At 51.8% G+C, this 16,504-nt stretch overlaps 1 protein-coding gene across 2 annotated transcripts in view; it reads right to left on the bottom strand.

Annotated features, from left to right (window-relative positions):
• IGF2BP3 (insulin like growth factor 2 mRNA binding protein 3) overlaps window positions 1–16,504 on the bottom strand; it is a 1,445,925-nt gene that overhangs the window by 551,699 nt on the left and 877,722 nt on the right. The gene's annotated exons all lie outside the window — the stretch shown is intronic.

Consider the following 16,504-nt stretch of genomic DNA (forward strand, 5'->3'; position numbering starts at 1 on the left):
CCTTTATTTTGGACTGGTGGACTTTGCTGTTTGGGTGGCTACTGTTTCACATTAACAGCCCTTTTGAGAGTATTTCTTTCCCTTGGCCCACGTTGCCACAAAGGAGGTATATCTCTGAAATGTGTCAGTGTCAACTTTACGAGTGCAATCACTCTTGTTTTGTAGAGGTGGGCGGCTGAGTAGGCATTTTAGCATCTATTGATGCTTATCCTGAAGAGCGATAAGTATTTGCCAGACTTCAAAATCCATTTAGCCCAAAATGATGGGTTGTAGTATGCTGTGGGGGAACCTTGGGAGTAGAGCCAGAACTGCAAGGCCTTAGGTCACTTGATGCAAACTTGCCCCTCTATTTCTGTATGGTCCGAATTTAACTAATTTTCACTGACAAATACATCCAGCATGCAGTCGATGGCATTATTAACAATGTGTACTTTTTTTCAAATCGCATTTTTTGTTAGCATAATGTGCCATTAAAAAGGCCATGCCCCCAACACAGAATTTCAAGGTGATAGTTTCTGAAATTCGTAGAGTTTACATAAAGTCAGTTCTTGGAAGTTTAGAACCTCCAGATTCCCTTTAGTTAAACTGCATAAATGCACAAGTGTATTCGGTTTGGGTTGGACGAGCTTTCGTGTAGCACTGAACTCCACAGCAGCTTCAGAGGATGTCGGATTTAAATGCCACGTTCAAGGCCAAGGCCATGTCTAAAAGATGCATATTCTGCAGCCATCAGTTCGTAACCGGTAATAAAGTTCAAATTTACTTTGTCGGAGTTGACATCACCTCAGCCTCGCACCCGCCCCCCAAGCCGCCTTCTCCTTGAAAGGCATCTACATGCAGTGACTTTCCACAGGTCCTTTTAGGGAAGCGGGCTCCGGGTTCCTTTTTCTCTTCGTTCTATGTATAAGCGGAGCTGGGTAGAGGTATTTTTAGACCCATTGACACCCCAGGCCACGTGTACCCATGTTGACCAGAACAATTATTGTTGCCAGTCGGGAACCTGGGGCTGCTTTCGGGGCTTGTATGCTGCCATCCTGCACCACTGTTAGGGAACGCCACTACGGAATGGCGATGGGAGACGCTGTCCTCCCAGTCCCCCGCTCGAATGACTGGCTGGGATAGGACAGAGACACACCACTACAGCGAGTATCTGATGGGCATCAAAAGGAAACAGCTACTGTACTGCAATGTGGGCATTGGGTTTCAGCTCCAAGTCCGGTGGCCAGACACATGGGATTTATGTTGTAATGTGTATCTGAGGTTAGGTGGTGACATCACTGTTACATGGAATGTCGTGATGTCAGAGTGAGTGGAGTGTTGGGATGTTATGCTCTGAAGCTAGGTTCGAATATTTACAGTTGAGTTATGCTGGCTTGAGGGGACATGCCAATGTTTGTTCCTGGCAACTATACTACAATAAACCTACTTATATCTTACCTGCTGGTCCGGGTGTTGCTTCAGGTACCAAGATATTACACTGGTGACGAGGATGGGATCCTGTTGTGGAGGGGACAGCCCAGAGCCAGGAAACATTGCCCTCCAGTGAATCCATGTCCCAGTATCAAGATGTCAGCAGGCAAGGGTCTGGAGTACTTTTAACTGGGCTGCTCATCCTTTTTGGCAAGCCAGGTGGTGCTGAATTGGGGAGCCTAGTCGGCACACTGGTCGGTGTGTAGGCAAGTTCGAGCTTTTCGCTCCAAGGGCCGCCGGACCCCACTCACCGGGTGGTGCTGTGGGTAGTGTTCGGCGCACAGGTCGGTGTGCAGCGCCTGGGTGAGTGCACCAGCCTAGGTGCACTTTTACCCCGCTCCAAGGAGTACCTTTTGTGCCCTAGCTGTGAGGTCCTTACGCCCCAGGCCCTGTTGCTCCCGGCTCCGATGGTGTTCAGGATCAGCTTGGAAAGAGTTACAGCTGGAAATGGAGGCAGCGCATGAGTGGTGGGAATGTAAGCCCAGGAGGGCCAATTGCTGGTTTGTGTCTGGCGGAAATTGAGCACGCGAGAGGCGTCGTGCTGACATGGTGAACGGGTGCCAGGCTGGTGATGTAGCGCATCCAGGAGTTCGGATGCGCATCGAGGAGCCTTTGGACAAGGTGAGCGGGTGCCCGAGTTATGAGGCAACACTGCCAGGAGTCCAGATTAACATGACCTGCCGCGTCGAGGCAGCTGTCGAGTGTTGGCGGTTTTGGAGGGCGTCGGGGGGAGATTCCCCGGCGTTATGGACTCTGGAGTTTTGAGGTGGCTGAAGCGGTGGTTGATGGTAAAACTGCTGCTGCTTGGGTTGGCTTAGCACCTAAAGTACTTATCCCTGCAGGAAGAAGAAAAAGAGTAGGGGTGTTGAGGCTGTCTAATGGCAGTGCTAAGGGATTTAGCCGCCGCCTTTGAGGTCTGCAGCTTTTCCAAACTCTCATCCGCCTTGCTGCCTAACAGCCTAGAGCCGTCAAAGGGCATGATGAGTAGTCTAGCTTGCACATCTGCCGCAAACCCGGACTTCTGCAACCATGCAAACCAGCCCAACTCTGCTGGTTGCCATGGATCTGCTGATGCGGTCTGCAGTATCCAGACCTGACTGGAGACATTCACCCCTTGCCGCCTTACCATCCTCGATTACCAGGAAGCCGTCTCTTTCCTCTCCTTCTGGGATTTGGTCAGCTGCCATAGCTACGCAGTCCAACAGGGTAAACGTAAACCTTGACAAGGTACAAGTTACAGTAGTTTACTTTGATGCCATCCTGCGAGCAGTAAATCTCTTTCACGCCCAGGCATCCACTTTCTTATCATACTTATCAGGAGGGATGGATGACTGCTTGGTAGATGTAGCAGCCTGACCCACCAAACATTCTGGTGTTGGATGTTCAGTGAGATACTCTGGGTCGCTGCTGGATGGTCTAATTGTTTTTGCTACATTTGTATGCACTGCAGCCGCAGTCTCTGGTGTCTCTCAATTTGCAGAGCCCATTTTTTGTAGTGCAGTGTGAAATGGCAAAATTGGATCTTTTTGGGGACCCTGATCCAAGATATCTGCCATGTCATCCTGCTGAAAAGGAGTAGGCCTGCTCCAACCTAAAAACTTTATAACCTTACTCATTAGTTTCCTATAGGAGGAGTCCGCATGTTCAGTAGGATCAGGTTTGCCAAAATTCTGACTCCGGAGATGTATTTTACCCACTAGCTGACTGACGCTTGTCCTATAAGTCTTTTAATCTAGACTCGGATCAATTCATCTGGCACATTAGGGGTGCCATATTGTAACCTAAATGGTGTCTTATCTGAAGGTTCGGGAAGACTGGGTTTGCTCTCACACTGCACACACAATATCAAATAGAAAACACAATTTGCTGATTATATGGAGTGATTTTAATCAACAACGTTGCAGCCTGACACGTGTTTTGAGCTTCATGCTCTTCTACTGAGGCTGCTTGGACATAATTTTGATAAAAATAATTATTACACAAATCCAAAATCAATAATAAAAGTAGAACAAAAACCCAGACCCAAAACACATGGAGCAGGTAGTGTGTACCAACCAAATTAAAATCATAACCACAATGCCATAGCAATTGAATAGAAAGTTAACAGAAAATACATTTGAATTAAACATAAGGTAAAAAGCATATTACTAATGGAGTGCGGCATTGTTTGTTAAAGGATATCAGGTTAATAAAGAGAAATAGAAAAATAAACATTGAGGAAAAAGGGTGGCAATGGTGATCAGCTAAAAAGTACATGGGTAAAGCCCAAATTGTATAGGGGTACCTTAATCTTGGTCAATCTGCAAATCTCGTGCTAATGGAAATAATTGCGCAATGAATTGAAAATAAGTCAAAGGATGGGTAGAAATCCATAAAAAGCATGAAATGCGAAAAAACTTTTCCAAGAGTAAACGGCTTAACAGGTATTGAAATTAAAAGTAATACGTGGGGGGTCCCTATAAAACAAGAAAATTTAAGACATTTTGAGTGCCTGTTAGCAGATCTGACAAGCAAAAATAGCACAATTAAAATGAAAAAGTAAAGGCAAAATACCAATAACTTGCAGTTGCACGGAGAACGTATTTAGTGAAATAGAGCAATGCTGAAATATGACCGGAATCCAAGTGGTAAACATCCCGTAATGAAAAGAAGAGCAGGATTCAAGATGGCTGCCGGCAGCAACTAGACGTGCCGACGGCGGCTCCCGCACCTCGAGACCTTCACCAGGGATCCACCACCCCCTGAGGGCACCTCGCAGCAGTGGAGGAAGTGTGCGGCTCTGGGAGCCCAGGCGGCCAGGCGAAGCGGATCTTCGGGTGCCGCAGACCCGGAGTTTCGACCGCGGTGACGGAGGCCTGCTCAGGCAGGCTGCTGGCAGGTGCATCAGCCCGCGGAGAGAGGCGCTCGCGGAGGACATAGGGGCCGCGGAGGGGGACGGGCCCGGCAACGGCTGCATTTGGAGGGGTAGTCCGACTCCCCGAAGCGGAGGGCCGGGGCTCCGAGCGGAGGAAGCGGGCGGTCCTGCTGGAGCCGCGCCCCCGGATCGGGCGCGGAGGAAGCCGCCGGTGAACTGGCTGCGTGGCGGCTCCCTGAGGAGCGGGAAGGGGCCTCCCGGCCCACGACAAGGAGGTGAGGAGCGGACAAGTCCCCGGGCAGGGGGCGAGGACAGGAGGCAGCCCCCCCGGCCGGATCGGATCTGCGGGGCGGAGGCTCGGTCCTGGAGTTGGGAGGCCCCGGGGGGGGGCTGCTTATTGACTGGGCCTCTCCCCCATCCCAAAGTTGGTGATAGCTGCAATAGGGAAGGTGGGACCTCCCTGGCATCACGATCTGTGGTTGCCCCTCTCCGTGTGGTCTGAGGTGGTGAGCGGCCCCTCGCAGCGTCCGGTTGAGGAGTGGTGGGCGAGCTGAGGGGTGCTGTCCTGCTTGTCCCAATTCCTGGGTCTTTCGGGCCCCCAAGAGAGACCTAATGCCCTCGAGATCCAGGGGTAGAGCGCCGCGCACCGGACAGAGAGAGGGAGACCATCTGAGCACCCTTCCCTCCTTGTGGTCAGCAGCAATGGAAGTCAAAGGCAGCGGTGGAGAAGACACTGAGCGCCACGAGGCGTCCAAGGTACCCGGAGAGGCTGAAGACCGGGAGCCCCTGACAAGGGGGGACCTCAAGGGTGAGATGCATGCCCTAGGAGAAACTCTCGCTAAAGCCTTCCAAGATCAGTTCCAGTTGCTGAGGTCGGAATTAAATATGGCCCTCGGGGAGCTGAAACAGGAGGTAGCTCAGTTAGTTGAGAGAACTGACATACTGGAAAGGGGCCTGCAGGAATTGGAAAGAGATGGCACGGCCAACAGGGAAGCGATCGATCGCCTGGACCTAGCGACCCACAATTTAGAAACCCAACTGGAGGACTTGGAAAATAGGTCGAGACGGGTCAATATAAGAGTGAAACTCCTTCCAGAGTCAGTAACGGATAGGGACTTGAAGGGAGTAGTGCAGAGAATTTTTATGGACCTGCTGGGAGGAGAAGACCCTGAGGCTATAGAGCTGGACAGGGTACATAGGGTGGGCCGGCCTCTCCGCGGCCCTGGCTCTAAGCCACGAGACATTTTGGCTGCTTTCGCACGGTACGCACAAAAAGAGGCAGTTCTACGGGCGGCAAGGCTTCGCGAACCATTGCAATATAAGGGCCAGGAGATTTCTCTGTTTCAAGATTTGGCTAACAGTACATTGGCGAAAAGGAGGGCAATGCGCCCTGTTCTTAGAGTTCTTTCGAGGAAGAGTGTTAAGTACAAGTGGACCTTCCCGTTTGGGTTGGTGTTTGAATGGGAGGGTGCCCAAAGAAGGGCCACCAGTGTACAGGAGGCGGCGAACATTATCCACCTGGACCTTGGGGACATGGAGGGGGAAACTGGGAGTGTCCGGTCTGCTCCAGGAGACGGAGCCAGAACGTGGGTATGGTCTACGGTGGGTGCCGACGCAAAGATGACGACGACGCGGAAGCGTCCACAGGAGGGGAGAGAGAAGTCCCCCCAGGGAGGAGAGGAGGGACGGTCCCCGGACCGGGGGGTTCCAGCTGATACGGTTTGGATGGAGTCTTAAAAGGGGGTGGTGGGAAATTGGCCATCAGCGGATTCGGGGAGGGGGCGGGGATGCACTTCTTGGATCACGCAAGGACGAGAGAGTCTGGATAATTGGGGGGGGGGATGCGGGATGCCTTCCAAGTTTGGGTTGGGAAGGCAGAAGAGCGGGCAGGAGAGGGGCGCCCGGTGTGGGCAGGGGAGGGGGGTGGAATAGGGGGCGTGGGATGGGGGGGGTGGGTGATTACAGCACATGTTGTGGAAGCGTCACCCTAAGAGCCCGGCAGCTAGAGAGCCGTCCTGTGGGGAGGAGTGGGGCTGGAGGGGAGGCCCCGGGTCGGACAGTAGGAGGGGAACCCTGACGGGGCGGTCTATTGATACCCCGGAATGTAGGCTGCTGATGGGCCAATATGCCTAGTTGATACTTTCAAGTGGCAAACACATAATGTGAGGGGACTCAATTCTCCCCTCAAGCGTACAAAGTTGGAGCATTTCGTTCGATCCCACAAGCCGGATGCGCTGGCCCTGCAGGAGACCCATTTGAGGAAGCGAGATCAGGCCCGGTTGCGACTCAAGGGTTATCCCCTGATCCATTTCGCGTCTGGCCCCACGAAGAGGTGGGGTGTGGCCCTCGCCTTTGACAGGGGCACGGATTTTCAGCTCCAGGAAGTTCTGCGGGATACCAATGGGAGATACGTGGTGGTAATGGGGACCATATTGGGCTCGAGCTACACTATTGGGTCAATATATGCGCCAAATGTGGGCCAAGACCAGTTCTTACGGGACGTCCTAAACACCATCGAGAATTTTGCTAGGGGCCAAGTGGTACTGATGGGGGACTTTAATCTTGCCTGGGATAGGGTTGGAGACCGTTCCAGAGGTGGTGAGGGGGGGTGGGGGGTTCAGTGGCCCCTCAGTTGAGGGAGAGATGGGCAGGGGCTGGCCTCCGTGATGTTTGGCGGTCTCTGCGGGGGAGCGAGGAGGGGTTCACATTCCTCTCCGATGTCCACAGGACACAATCATGAATTGACTACATCTGGGTATCTGCCAGTCTGGTGGAGGCGGTGGAGGTGGGCCCCCTGGGTGTGGCCGATCACAGGGTTGTTAGAAATGGTCCTGAGGCTGGGGAGACGTAGGCCAGGGGTGTGGGGTTGGAGATTTCCGGGAGGGCTTTTGAGGGACCCCATGATATGCAGTGAGCTGGAAGACAAGATCCAGGGATTTTTTGGGAGTAATACGTCCTCCGACACGAGTCTGGGCACTAGGTGGGACGCCTTTAAGGTGACTCTTAGGGGGGACCTCATCGCCCTTCAGGCGGAAAGTAATAGGTGGATGAGAGGTTTGGAGGCCCAGCTTGAGGGAGAGGTGGAGGCTGCCAAAGTCCAACTCCGAAATACCCCCACGAGGAGGGCCTTTAGGGCGTATAGGCTGGCGGAGGGCCAAGTGGGGATTTTGAGAAATAAGAAGGCCGAAGAGGCTCTGCTCAAAATGAGGCAAACCTTTTACGGCAAGGCCAACAAAGCAGGCACCATGCTAGCTCGGCTTCTGAGGGGGCAAAGGGAGAGGAGGGTAATTACCGCACTTAAAGACCAGGGTGGTAGGCGTTTGACCCGGGCTGACGAGATAAGGGCGAGATTTGTGAAACTCTACGAGGCCCTGTATTCCTCAGAGGGCCCTTCCCCCTCACTTACAGGGAGGTTTTTTGGAGAATGTACCAATTCCGCAGGTGTCTACGGAAGTGGCAGAGGAATTGGGCCGTCCCATTCTGGAGGACGAGGTAAGAGCAATTATTGCTGCTCTGCCCCGTAATAAGGCGCCGGGCTCCGATGGCTACCCTGCCTCCTTCTATAAGACGTTCTCCCACCTTTTGGTCCCACAGTTGACCCAGCTTTTTAATTCATTTAGCTCAGAGGGCGGAATTTCCCAGACGATGGAGGAGGCTAAGATCACCCTTATTCATAAGGCAGGGAAAGACCCGGAGGACTGTACTTCGTATCGCCCTATTGCCCTTATCAACACCGAAGCAAAAATCTTTACTAAGATTCTGGCTCGGCGACTGGAAAAACATCTTCCATCTCTGATCCACCAGGACCAGTCAGGTTTTGTTGTAGGACGGCAAACAGCGGATAATATCAGGAGGGTGGCTCACCTGGTCGAGAAATCCCGTAAGACGGAAACCCCGGCGATCCTCTTGGCGCTGGACGCCGAGAAGGTGTTTGACTGGGTTGAGTGGTCTTTCTTATTCCGGGTAATGGAGAAGATGGGGCTCGGGGAGGGCTTTATTGACTTGGTTGCCGCTAATTATAAAAATCCCACATCACGCATATTGATCAATGGAGGTGTCCAGACCTTTTAGGCTCCAGAGGGGGACGAAACAGGGGTGTCCCCTCTCCCCATTGCTATTTGCCATATATCTAGAAACCCTCCTATTGGCTATCTGCCAGTCAGCGGAGATCAAGGGGATCCCATTCGGTGGAGGGCAACACAAAGTAGCGGCCTTCGCCGATGACATGCTGCTCACACTTAACAATCCGAGAGAGTCCCTCCCAGCCTGCATAGCATTAACCTCCTTTGGCGGGATATCAGGCCTGCGGGTTAACTTCCAGAAATCGGAACTGATGAATCTTTCCCTGGAGGAGGGGGAGGCTATATTCATGAAGATTGAGCATTTCATTACGAAACATCACATTTTGCTGGGGAGTACGATTTAGTTGGACATTTGATTACCTCAGCCGAGGAATCACTGGAGGTCAAAAGTGACCCCAGACGGAGTTTCTTGGCCTTCGAAGAAGAATGGCGTGATCGACTTCTCGATCGAGATAGTTTCGATTTTTTACATCAAGAAATCCCTCAACTCATCGTCTTTTTTGAACTCTTCGAAGGGGACTTCAAAAGCCACCTCCCCACCCCCAACACCAATCTACCGTTAAGCTCCCCGACAGCCTTTTCGGTCATCACCTGACAGGAGCCAGCATGAGGTACGGTGAGCAGTACCAAGACACCACAGACATATGCAGTGGGGGGTGGTGATCGACATCTTCGATCCACAGTCTTGGCACTTCTGGAAGTCCATCTAAGGCGATGGAGACGGCGGGCAAGACATTTTATAAACAAAGATAACTAGTTAAGTTCACAAAAGAACTAAAGCGTGCCGTAATTCTTCAAAGCATTAGCTCGGAAAAAAACATAACTGAAGCCAACAGGCGATGCATGCGCTACTTATACTGATGAAGTCGACCAGAGACCCTCGAGGGACATCGACTCGAGAAGACGGCACAGCACCGCCTGTCGAAATATTTTTCCTAAGCAGCTGAAGCTGGAAGGATCATAAGATGAGGAACACCTGTGAGGACACAATCCATTCTAAGACGAGCTTTAGCTCAGGGTATTGCCCACCTCCCGAGATTCGTAAGCGCAAGGCCACTGTCTTTCCTCCAGGGACAAAAGATTTTGCATGCCCCTCGCTCTCTTCACAGCCCCTTCAACTTCCTCCTCCTCCTCCTCCTCCACCCACTCCCAACACATGCCCCACTCACCTGCAATCGCCTGCTCTCCCCAATTCCGCCTACATCCATGTCAGCCATTTTATTTTTTTTATTTTTAAGTTGAGAAACTGCAACCTCTAATCAAGCCTGGGTGCGAATAACTATACACACACACACACACACACACACACACCAGATTTCTGGAACAACCAGTCAGATCATTGCACCAGGGAACAACATTAAGCTTCTCTATTCGCTCAGTCCTAGAACTCCGGCACCAACCAATTACCGAACCAGTAATGCCTGTCCATCTCTGAGCTATTGCTTAAGCAACAGGGAAGAGGTCTGTGTGCTTGACAGCTAATCTCGAATAAGCAAACACACTGGCAAAGTCAACAGTTTTGGCAGTTGCATAAGCAACAGGAAGGCATTTGCCAATGGTTTAAAGCCACTGCCAGTATGCGTCAAGATTACATACTTGTCAAGTACTGTCATCAGATACAAAAAGGTATTTGCACCATTGCCAGGGATTGCCACAAAATGCCCAAGTATAAAATACAGATACTTCATCAGAAATTATGCCGTTTTGAAATGGGAACATATGAGGAACTATTCAGAGGAAAAAAAGACATTAGGATATGGTTCCAATATAGGTGTCAAAATATGGACAGAAACAGATGGGACAAGTAGGTTACAAAACCACTATAGGCAAACAAGCAAGTATTCTTTCAAGTCTTCATTCAGAGAGACTGCAGACGCAGAAGATGGTGTCAAGGTGGTAGTAATAATGATAATACAGGCATTTCGAAAAACAGAACTTTAAAAAAGTGCTACAATTCTAATGTCTTGAACAGATAGTTGTACAATTATCCCAAAAGTTGATACTTCCACTAATAGTCTACAGGCTATCGAAGAATGTGTTGGGTTAGAATGCCATTCTGACCAGTCCGCCAATCTTTTGGGATTGGAAAATTATAAATTACTCACTGCAGTCACTAACTTACTACTAGTTCATAGTCCCCTTTACTCCATTCTGCATGGGCGTCCCTCGCTAGGGACAGGGGACGTAAGCTTTTTCAACAGAAAAAAAATTGTCCCCATTAAATTTAGAGAGGCGCAGCCTGGGAGCATGCGCTCCCCTGACTCCGCACACCGGCGCCACTCCTCAGTCCCCTTTGACGCCTCAACATTACCATCGCCTAATGACACCAGTTTTATTAGGGGGCAGGATGGTGAGACGTATGGAGGAAAGGGGACTGTGGACTAGAAGTACGTTAGTCACTAAAGTGAGTAAGGAACAAGTTACTTACCTGTAAATGGTGTTCTCCAGCATGGGTCTGGCATGGATTCACATGCTCATGAATATTCCCAGTCATCAAGCTAGGAATCCAGGGTAAAAGAAAAACAGTTTCAGTTTCGTTTCTAAACTGTCTTTCGCCTACACACCAATCACTGAACTGTGGGTCATACTGCCCCCAGCCAATGACTGCCCTCTACCTAAGCCCCTCCCCTTGCACCCACCTTCAGATTTGGTAGCACGTAAAGTGGCAGTAGGACCAAGAGAAGAGCCGCAGAGGGGCAGGCGGGAGGGTTGGCATGTGAATCCATGCCAGACCCATGCTGGAGAACAATAGTTACAGATAAGTAACCTGTTCCCTCTCCAGCATGGGGTCTGGCATGGATTCACCGAATGGTCTTGCAGAGGTGATGGCCACAAGGAACGCTGTCTTCCACGACAGAAACTTGAGCAGAGCTGAATGCATTGGCTCCAATGGGGGCACCATGAACCTAGCCAGCACCATGTTGAGTTCCCATGCCGTGGTCCGAGCCTTCATCGGCGGGAACGAGCAGAAAAAGTCCCTTGATTAATCTTTGACTAGACGGTGCGACCACAGTGAAGACCGTCCCGGAGACATGGTGTAGCCAGTCCCGATTTGGCCAATGAAAGTAAATACAAAAGTACTTGAGGGGTCGTGACCCTCAGAGGGTTGATCTTCTGCGACCGGCACCAAGTCGCTTCCATTTGTGTCTGCAGCAATTCAAAGTAGACAACGCCCTGGCCTTCGCGAGTACCTCCCTGCAATCTGCTGGAAGACTGTAGACACCAAACTCTAACGCTGCATGAGCCAGGCCTTTAGGTTCAGAGACCCTGGGTCGTGGTGCAGAATTGCACCTCCTTCCCTGGCGAGAAGATCCGCAACCACTGGTAGCTTGACTGGAGGGGACGCCGACATGCTGAGAAGGTCCAGGTACCTGATCTGCCTCAGTCACGGTGCTGTGACGAGGATCATCCTGCACCGGTACCACCCGAGTTGACAGATGACGTGAAGTAGTAATGGCAACGGAGGGAATGAATACAGTAACAGGCCTTCCCAAGGGAATGAGACACTGTCCACCATGCTCCTGGGCTGGGGGACTCTGCTGGTGAACCTCTGGCACTTGGTGTTCATCGCTGTCGCTAACAGATCGATCTGGGGACTGCCCCATTTGAGGAAAAGGTTGTCGACTTGATCCTGCCGAATCTCCCACTCGTTGCAAGAGCGCAGCTACCTGCTGAGTCAGCAACTGTTATTTACTCCTTCCAGGTGGAACGGAATGAGGAACATCCCCCTGAACGACGGCAAAGTTCCATAAGTCCTGCACGTCCTTGGAGAGCACTGGGGATCTGGTACCCCCGTTTCCGGATGTAAAAAATCGTGGTGGTATTGTCCATGAAGACCCTCACCTCTTGAGGGACGGCAGAAACGACTTGAGGGCCAAAAACACTGCCTGTAGTTCCAGAACGTTGATTTGAAGAGTCTACTCCTCTGGCAGCCACAGGCCTCTGGAATGAAGACATCTGGTGTGGTCTCTCCACCATTGCAGTGAAGCGTCCGTCGAGACTGTCTGTTGGTACGGGGGGCTCTGGAAATCCATGCCTCTGGCAATATTTGAGTGCACGCCCCACCACCTTATTGCTCGACAGACTCCTTGTCGAGCGCGATCTTGTTCTGGAAGCCTTTGGACAACTGGACCCAACGGGCATCGAGGAATTCCTGTAGAGGGCGCATCCGCAACCTGCAGAGCCAAATCAGGTATATGCATGATGACATCATGCCGAGTAGAGACTTGATGGTCCTCACCTTGGCGACCACCAGTCAGCCGTTGCACTTTGCCCAAGATGGCCGCTATCCTCTCCTCCAGTGGTGACACCAGGCAGGACACTGCGTCGAGCCTGGATCCCAGGAACAGCGCCTCCTGCGATGGAGTCAAGCAGGACTTTGCATAATTCACAGAGAACCCCAGTTCCATCAGCAGTCGGGTGGTCTTCGCTGTGTGGTCGATGGCTATGGCCTTTGACCTGGCCCGGATGAGCCAGTTGTCCAGGTAAGAGTACATGTGGATCCCTTGCACTCGTAGATGGGCAGCCACCAGAGCCAGGCACTTAAAGACTCTGGGCGTTGACTTCAGTCTGAAGGAAAGAGCCTTGAACTGGTCATTCTTCCCTTGAACGAAGAAGCACAGAAACTTGCGGTCTCCTTTGTGTATGGGGACGTGGAAATACGCATCCTCTAGATCCAACAACGACCGTAAGTCCCCCTCCTCCAGCTGGCCGAGCACATGCTGCAGCGTGACCATCTGGGACTTTTTGTACTTGTTGAGCCATTGTAGATCGAGGATGGGCCTCCAGCCCGCGGTCTTCTTTCTTACGAAAAAGTACCTTGAGTAAACTCCGGAGCCCCAGAACCGCTTTGGAACTAGCTCCATCCCCCCCTTTTCTTAACATGGCCCAAACTTCCAGCAGCAGATGCGGTATGTGCTGTTCCGGTCAGGCCACTATTGGTATTCGCGGACACTTCCATTGGAACTCGTGTGTCTGTGAGCAAGATCGCCCAGCACCCATCGATAAGTGTAGATTATCTCCCACACACTGACAAAGTTCGCCAGCCGGACTCCCACCAGGGTGCCCGACATTCTGGCTGGTTCAGTCCTACTTGGTCGTCAGCGCGCTGCCGTGGGAACCTTGTCGAGGACGGCAGCCACCTCCGAAGGCCTTTGGGCAACCCCAGTTGGCTTCCTGGGACGAGGAGTCGGAGGGTTGGGAGTAAGGAGGAGCCCCTGCCGAAACCCTTTGTAGACCTGCTAGACTTCCCTCCAGATGAACGAAAGGACTGCTGGTGTTGTTGCTGTGTCCAAGGCATGGGCCGTCTCCGTGTCGGTCTTGATGGCCTGGAGGGATTCGTTGACTGCCTTCCCGAACAGGCAGTCTCCATTGAACAGCATGTCCGGGACCCTAGTCTGGACCTCCTGAATGAAGTTGGTGGCTTTGAGCAAGCGAAAGCAAACCCTGTTGCCCATCTGGTGGAAACCAGTGTCCGCAATGTTCAGTGCCACCATGATGGTGTGGTCAGACGCCACCTCGACTTCCTGGAGGATCTCCAAAGCCTCGACCCGCTTGTCATTGGGGAGGAAATCCAGGAGCAGAGCCATCATGTACCAAAGCTGCCGGTTGTATCTGGCCACGATGGCCAAGGTGTTGGCCGCTTTTACCGTTGCCGCCGCCGCGTAGATCACCTTCCTACCCATGGAATCCAATTTCTTCCCCTCGTTGTCCGGGGGTACAGATGAAGACGAACTTGGCACCACCGAGTCCAGCAACAGTTGAGGCCGCAGGCACTTGGGCGCAGACTCCGGCACCTGGTACTTTTTCTCAAGCCGCTGGGACTAAAGCAGGGTTCTTTAGCAACCCCAGTCCCTCATCCCAGACGCCATCCAGGAACGTTACAGTCAGGATAGTCTTCCTCTTCGCCTCCCGGCGATGATATTGGAAGCACTCCTCCTCCGGGGTGAGCTGAAAAAGCTGACACCTGCGCAATCATGGAATAAATCCCACTTCGTCCCGTGGAGAGGCCCTCTGCTCCGGTGATGCAAGGTCTCCCAGCCCTGCATCATCATCCGTATCAGTCATTGCTGTGTCCGTCATCATCGCTCTAGTAGGAGGGTGAGGGAGTCGGGGGAGGGAGGGAAGCGACAGTTGGAATGGAGGTGTAGGGTGTCTCCCCCCTACTTTGCCGGTGGCTACTCCGGTGTCAACTGGGTCACCAGCGGTGCTGCTGGAGGAGCCGTCGGCAATCTCCTCTGAATCCCACACCAGCGAGTGGAGTGTTGAGAGGATACCCTACGACAAATCTCTAGGGGGCACCTGCGAACAGGGTCACTGGACCCAGCGCCCATGTCGCTATCCCTCGTCAACTGTATTGACGTTGTCAGCGCTGCCTCCGGAGGGCATCTCTTCGACGTTCTAATTGTGGTCGTCACCACAGTGGATGGTGTGGACGGTAAGTATCTCATCGTTAGACGAAGACATGCCCTGGAGTTCTCCACCCTCCCCACCCCCCTTTCTTCGGATTGTGAGGGGTCGTCGTCTCAGGCCGAGGTCCGGCATCCTCTTCTCAAGGGGGCTTTTCAATCGGCTTGCACAAAGACTCTCCTGGTCGGGAAAGACACTCTGGCTGCCGCCGGGGCACCCTGGACAGAGTCACACCCTTTTGCCCTCGAAAGAGGATATTAGGGAGAATTCTCATTCTATGGCTAATTTTGCTTACCTAGCGAGTCCCCCAGAAGCTTTGCTGGATTTTTGGAGTTTACTTTTTCCACTTGGTAAGAGAGTGAGCCTTTTTCCCACTCTTACATGCGTTTTGCCTTGTGTATTTCTACTGTTTGTGTGTTCTTGTGCTCTGGAATACACCACTCCATGAGCCCCACTCCGTGCAGTGTCACAGGGTTGTCTTTGAGACTTCCCACTGACTCCATTTTCTGGGGCCAACTACTATCCCCCAGAAAAGGTAAAGTTGCATTAACTTTTTTTAATCACTTTAAACTACAGACCCAGTACACCCCATCTTAAATGGAGTATTGGAATCGTTAATTCTTATCCCTCTTTTGTCTGTCTCTTGGAGCATTGTTTCGCTCCCTTACATCAAGACTTGCTGGTGGCAGTGGTAACTACCCTAACTTTTCTACCGCGGTTATTTTATAGAACCATGGTATTGTTTTAGGCTATTATATTAGCCTCGAACATAAACCCGCTTGACCAAATACATTTTATTTTTGCTCCAGCTGGGTTTATTCGTCATTTCATTTTGTTAAAGTCTTTGTGTTTTACTCTGCGTGCCAAACCTGGGAGGATTCCTTTGTTCGCCGTCTTTTCACAGGTTCCTGCACAGAAGCCCTCCTTAAGGAGCCTGAAAGTCTGGGTAGGCAGGATGTGAGGGAGGGATCTTCAGACCCCTGACATGGGTTCCCTTGTTAACCCAAGTCGCACTCCTGTTTGATTGGCTGAAGTGACTGTCCTTACCAGGACAGCCACCCTGCTGTGGATTGACAGCCAGGCTGTATGAATGGGGAAAACTGCATAAAAAGCAGGTCTCTGGGACTGGAAAGGCAGTCTTGCCACTGGAACAAAAGAACCAATGAGGAGCTGACAGAAGAGGACCCCTACAACGACTAAACCACCCGATGAAGCCCTGGTGCAGGTCCGAATCTTCAGAATCCGACGACAGACAAGATCTTCCAGGAAACTACTTCCCTTGAGCTTGTGGGACTAATCTGTTTGCCCAAACTGCAAGCCAGGACCCCTGGTCGAATTCGCTGTACAGAGCTACAGTGGGCCGGATAGCCAGGGAGGTCGGACCCTGCATGGGTTTTAAGGAGCGCACCTTTTATTCATTGCTTTGCTCTGCTGCTGGTTTCTTCCCTGGGTAGTGCAGGACCCTCCAGTCTTCCACTTCCCGTCAGTCTGACAGTTGCTTCGGGAACCGTGAGCCTGCAGGAACTACCAGGAACGTCTGCCTCAGCTACAGCTTCCTCTCCATTTTAAGGTACTGTGCAAATCCGGTTGTTCGTTTCGTTCAGCCACGGTGAAAGTGTTTGAAATCTTTCTCCAATCCGAGGGTTTGTCCTTCTCTTTGAACTAACTTTTCTATCAACCAACCTCGTCT

The sequence above is a fragment of the Ambystoma mexicanum genome, chromosome 2q (assembly GCF_040938575.1).
Source record: "Ambystoma mexicanum isolate Mex_15411 chromosome 2q, UKY_AmexF1_1, whole genome shotgun sequence".
NCBI classification, from domain to species: domain Eukaryota; kingdom Metazoa; phylum Chordata; class Amphibia; order Caudata; family Ambystomatidae; genus Ambystoma; species Ambystoma mexicanum.